Genomic DNA, 5,336 nt, shown 5'->3' with positions numbered 1-5,336 from the left:
TGGAAAAGAACAAAAACAAAAAGTTTGGTGCCCTTGCAGCTCCAAGTGCTGAACTTGTCTTTTTGAAATGCTATGTCAACAGCTCTTCATTAGCAGGCCCATTATTTTTATTGGCTGCAGCTCTCTGGCTGGTGTTGACAGGTTAATTTACAGTAACAGTGAGAGTCACCTTTACTCGCTATACCAGAAAGTGCAACCCGCTCCGTACTTGAATGCCACACTCTCGAGAGCAGGAATGTTGGAGAGCGAGCAAGCGCTGCCTCACAGCCTCGCGTAGGCACTTGGGGACTTGCACTAAAGAATGTTCTTTTGGTGAAATAATTTTTGCCAACATATACGACTCGAGCAGGAATGGTTGCAATTATTTCTTACCGTGCTTGTTAGAGAGGACATATGGGAAGATTAGCCTCAAGAATGTCACTCCTAGACATGGTCTTCCCATGGGGATTACGCCACAGGTTTTTTTCTTTTATTTTCTCTCCCTCCCCCCCCCCCCCCCCCCCCCCCCCCCCCCCCCCCCCCCCCCAGTATATCAAATTTCATTGTGAGAAATTTCCCTTGGTAACATGTGTACAGGTAGTGTCAAGCAGATCCCAGAAAATATGTTTTGTGGGGTGTACTTAAAGGACTTGTTCCCTTTTTGCTCTCTTCTCTTCTCTTCTCTCTTCTCTTCTCTTCTCTTCTCTTCTCTTCTCTTCTCTTCTCTTCTCTTCTCTTCTCTTCTCTTCTCTCCCTTCCCTTCCTTCCCCTTCCCTTCCCTTCCCTTCCCTTCCCTTCCCTTCCCTTCCCTTCCCTTCCCTTCCCTTCCCTTCCCTTCCCTTCCCTTCCCTTCCCTTCCCTTCCCTTTCCTTCCCTTTCCTTTCCTTTCCTTTCTTTCCTTTCCTTTCCTTTCCTTTCCTTTCCTTTCCTTTCCTTTCCTTTCCTTTCCTTTCCTTTCCTTTCCTTTCCTTTCCTTTCCTTTCCTTTCCTTTCCTTTCCTTTCCTTTCCTTTCCTTTCCTTTCCTTTCCTTTCCTTTCCTTTCCTTTCCTTTCTTTCCTCTTGTCTTCTTAAAAGAGTTTTCCTAAGAGAGCAATCCTAGCACAGGGAGGGAAGTTTTAGGCTGAGAGAAAGATCTTTTCTCTAGTTTGTAAGGCCATAGTGCTGCAATTGAAAGTCTCAGGCTAGGCTGACACGATACAGATAATGAAGAAGCCGTGAAGAAGCTGATGGAGAACACATACACTGGAGAAGTAGGAGAAATTCAGGGCATTTAAGGGAGAGGGATATGTGCTGCCAAGAGACAAATTATGACAGCCAGGGTGCAGATCGACAGACCTTGCATCACAGGAAAACTAAAAAAAAATCACAGTGTGTCTCTGAGTTGTTTGTGTTTCTATAGTACTGTTTCTTTTTTTTTTTGGTTGTGATTTTTTTTTATAGGACTGCCATATAAAACAAGTGAATGAATGGTGTTTTAATCCTAGAAATATCAGATACCAAAACTTTTAGATTCTTGCAGTCTCCCCATATAAATTGACCATGCTTTGGCACTGCTTACCCATCACAAGGAAGCACCAAGTCTGGATCAGATGTAAGGCCTTTCTCTTCTTTCGGCATTGGTGGACATTGTGCTACTGAACCTACAGCCCTTAGACTCAGATAATTCTGTTTGGCTACATGGCCGTTATGGATCCAGAAGATGCGCCTCTGGTATTGTGACCATATTGGAGTTTGGGGTGGTTAGACTCTGCTGAAGTGGTCCTCTGAATCTGCAGTATGCTCTTTTTCCAGGCTAGCCTTCACTCTTGCTTTTACTCGCTCCTGACATAGCGAGTAAAATTGTCAAAACAATTAATGTGTTTAGTCCGCAAATCCCTCGGTAAAAGTTTTTTGAAAGCCTTAGGATCTTTCTGCTGTACAAATTTCACATCTTTGTGTTTAAAACTGCTCTGTCACCAATCTGTTCTCATCAGCCAGCTCTTTGAAAGTCTTTATGGCACCTCTCCATCCCGCTGGCTCAGCTGTAGCTCAAGATCTCAGAAATTGTCAGAAGTTCCCACCAGCTTGGAGAGCCACAGAGCAAATCAGGGAGAAAGCAGAAGGGAGAAAGAAAGGAGTGTAAAGTCATTGAGAGACAGCTGAGGTAAGAAAAAGTGAATCTTGGTTTTCTCTGTTTTCACACATGGATTTCTATGCATGCATGTATACGTATATGCAGAGTCACAAAGGAGTGCCACTGAAACATATCACTTCTCAGTCATTGACACAATCATCTCTACAACAGACTTGTTCAGAACACATGTTTTTAGTTTACAGACAAAGATTGTTTTGGTGATTAGGATGCCAGGTAAGGCTTGAGGGAGCCATGTTCAGCTAACATGATGTAACACTTATTTCCGCTTTTAGTTGGTACTGCGTAAATGTCGGCTCTCCTGAGGTAATGGCGAGGATAAATATATTGAGAGAGTAAAGTATTCAAATATTAAAGCAATAATGACCCGGAAAAAACTATATGCAGCCAACTTCCTGTTCTTATTTTTTGACATGTATACTGCTGTTTTCAAAGGATCTATTGAAAATCAGGACTTCATTTTGGCTAGAGGTGAGAGTAAACACAGCAAAACAGAGCTTGTCAAAATAAGTATTACAGAATTCAGCTAATTCTCTTCGCTGTGTCTGAAAAACAGGTAATCAGATTTTCTCCAGAGCATTACCCTATTATTAGTAAGCCCTATATAAATCACATAGTAGCCCCTACCTGCAGTAGCTTTTAGCATCAAGTGTAGCTTGCCAGTTACACCTGAAAAATTAAAGAACAGCCCATTGCTTTTCTTTCTGTGTTTAAGATAGCTCATGCTTTTAAAGTTCAAAACATCACTGGCTTTTACACAACCTCTACAGGCTTCGTAGAAGGACTGTGGATGAGGTGGGATCCTTGTATTAGCTGAGGATCTTCAGTGCCTCAGTTGTATGGGGATGAATGGAGAAGAGCTGACTGCAATAGAGTTTCAAGAATTGTGTCCTTGAAAATCAGGCTGCTTTAATATATTTTAACATAGGCCCTAGCAAACTGAGGGCCACTTTAAGCCATGTCACTTGTGAAAGTGATATGCGGGAAATCAGATTTAGGAGGAAAAGGCAAAACTTCGGTGTTGTGTGGTAGTGTCATGAAGGCAGGAAGGCTGGGAGTAATGGCGTGTCATGTAGAAAAGCTGCCGCAGAGCCTACCTGGGCTTGTAAAGGTGGAGGGCTCCTTCGCTGCCCTATATCGCTGCTGTAGCTCTGGCCAGGGGGGCCTCTCTGTTTCTGCAGCCAGTGGACGGAGACGTTCCCACAGCCTCCTTTGCACTGCTGTAACTCAATCACTGTGCGATAGCAACAGACAAAGGCAGAGACAGAGACACTGAATCAGCAAAACCTCCTCTCCTTTCAGCCACAGTCTCTCTTCTATGCCATCTCTCTTGCTCGCAGCACGGCCGAAAGAATGCCAGCGAGACTGAGTTAAACACACACCAGCGTGCCAACACAGGAGGACACTCCCCTGCAGTTGAGACCATCTATACTGAGGCTGAAGGCAATAAGAGAGCTGTCTTATGCAAGGTGCTAGCCAGTATAGTTTCAGGATGAACAACATTTCCAGCAGTTACTCCACATCTGTGGTCCAAGACCCACTATGGTAAAGGGTGTAATAAAAATAGGCAAGCATTGTCTGCTCTCAGACTGGTAGCAAGCCGAGCAAGATCTGCCGCTGTCCCCACTGTCATCGCTGCTTCCATGTGAGAGGCTAGGAGGGAGCGTGAGAGGGACAGTAGAGGGACAGTAGACGTGGTCCGAGCAGAGCAGCCCATCGTGCTGCTGCTGGGACGTGCCCCAGCTGCCATTGAACCGGTCACCCCGGCATGGGCGGCTATGGGAGGGGTGACCAGTTTGACAGCAGCCTGGGGACGTCCCAATAGCCCCTCCAGCAGCAGCACGCATCTCCGGCCTCGCAGAGAGGGCTCCAGTCTGGCTGGGTCCTCCCTGGGCTGCCAGCTGTATTTGCAAGGGGTTTAGCAGCTGCCTTGCAATGGGAATGTGCTGATGGTGGGAGACTGCCATTTGAGCAAAGTGCATTGGGCCCAAATGTTTTTGTTGCTGATCTCATGACCAGCCTTGGGTGGGAGGGCAGAGACCTTTACCATCCTGTCATTCTGATACATGTTCAAATACTACGTTCAAAGTCAGACCAGAAGACTTATGACAGAGCTGAAAATTAAACCCCGGTCTCCCCGTGTTCAAGGCTACATCCCTTTTTCACCACCTAACCAGAAGAGAGGAGAGGTAGGTTGGGTAGTGGTAGACTTAGATAGTTAAATTATTTCCATGAGCTGAAAAATGGACTTCATAGCCAAGTCCCCAGTTTAACAATCTGTAACATCTGTGGCAGTTTTTTAAAGTGAACATCTCTGCCCTGGTGGCTTCCAAGCAGCAGAAATATTTCACATTTTGCCTTGCACTTTGGATTCATCATCTTTTGGGACCCACAAAAGCATCTCTGGCTCACACCATGCTGGCATCTGTAGCTGTTTCCCCGTGAAGAAAGAAAAAAGTGATCAAAATCTCCATTTGGATTATGGCTGGCGCTCTTCCATAGCAGCAGTTTCATCTACGGCCAAGGTGAGACCCATAGTTTTGTTACAAGGGCATCTTGGAAAGTACTCCGGAAGTCTTTTAGTACCTGCTCAGGAGTCTCTCATTGCCTCAGTCAACAAGTCCAAAGTGCCAAAAGAGTTTTCAATCAGCTGGAGACCTGGTGTTACTCCCTTCCCTTCTGAGTAATGCCATGGCGCGTGTTAGGAACTCCCTGGTTCCAGTTTCAGTAATCCTTTCGGTATCCTTGCTTTTATTGCTGGCGGGAAAGGGCTTGCTCTGGTCTCTTGCACCACCCTTCCACCTCTGTGACACCCCTGTTGTGCCTCAGGCAGCAAGAGAGTGGTCACAGTTCTGCTTGCTAGTTTATTTAAGTTTGAATCTGCATTCCTTTGCTGAAAGCATCCGTTCAGATATGATATTGTTGCCTTCAGGTATTTATTCTCTTTATTAGACCTCTTACTTGTTCCAGAATAACATGGTGATTTTGGTGGGAGCTTCAGATAAAGGAGAACAGCGTGACAGAAAGCATAATATCCTTCATTTAGACAAGCACTCCAGACAGTGTAGCAAGTCGAACCAAACCGCACCAGAAAAGTACAAGAACAGAAAAGTTTCCACGAGTGAGAGTAGTTGGGAAAGACTGCAAGCATCTGACCTCTCGACCAAATCGGCGTCGCCACCTTTTTCCCGTCCGGTCAGTTCCACATCGCGCCCCGTCCCTGCT

Source organism: Mycteria americana, chromosome 3 (assembly GCF_035582795.1).
Source record: "Mycteria americana isolate JAX WOST 10 ecotype Jacksonville Zoo and Gardens chromosome 3, USCA_MyAme_1.0, whole genome shotgun sequence".
Taxonomy (NCBI): domain Eukaryota; kingdom Metazoa; phylum Chordata; class Aves; order Ciconiiformes; family Ciconiidae; genus Mycteria; species Mycteria americana.
Note: the sequence above shows the minus strand (reverse complement) of the source record.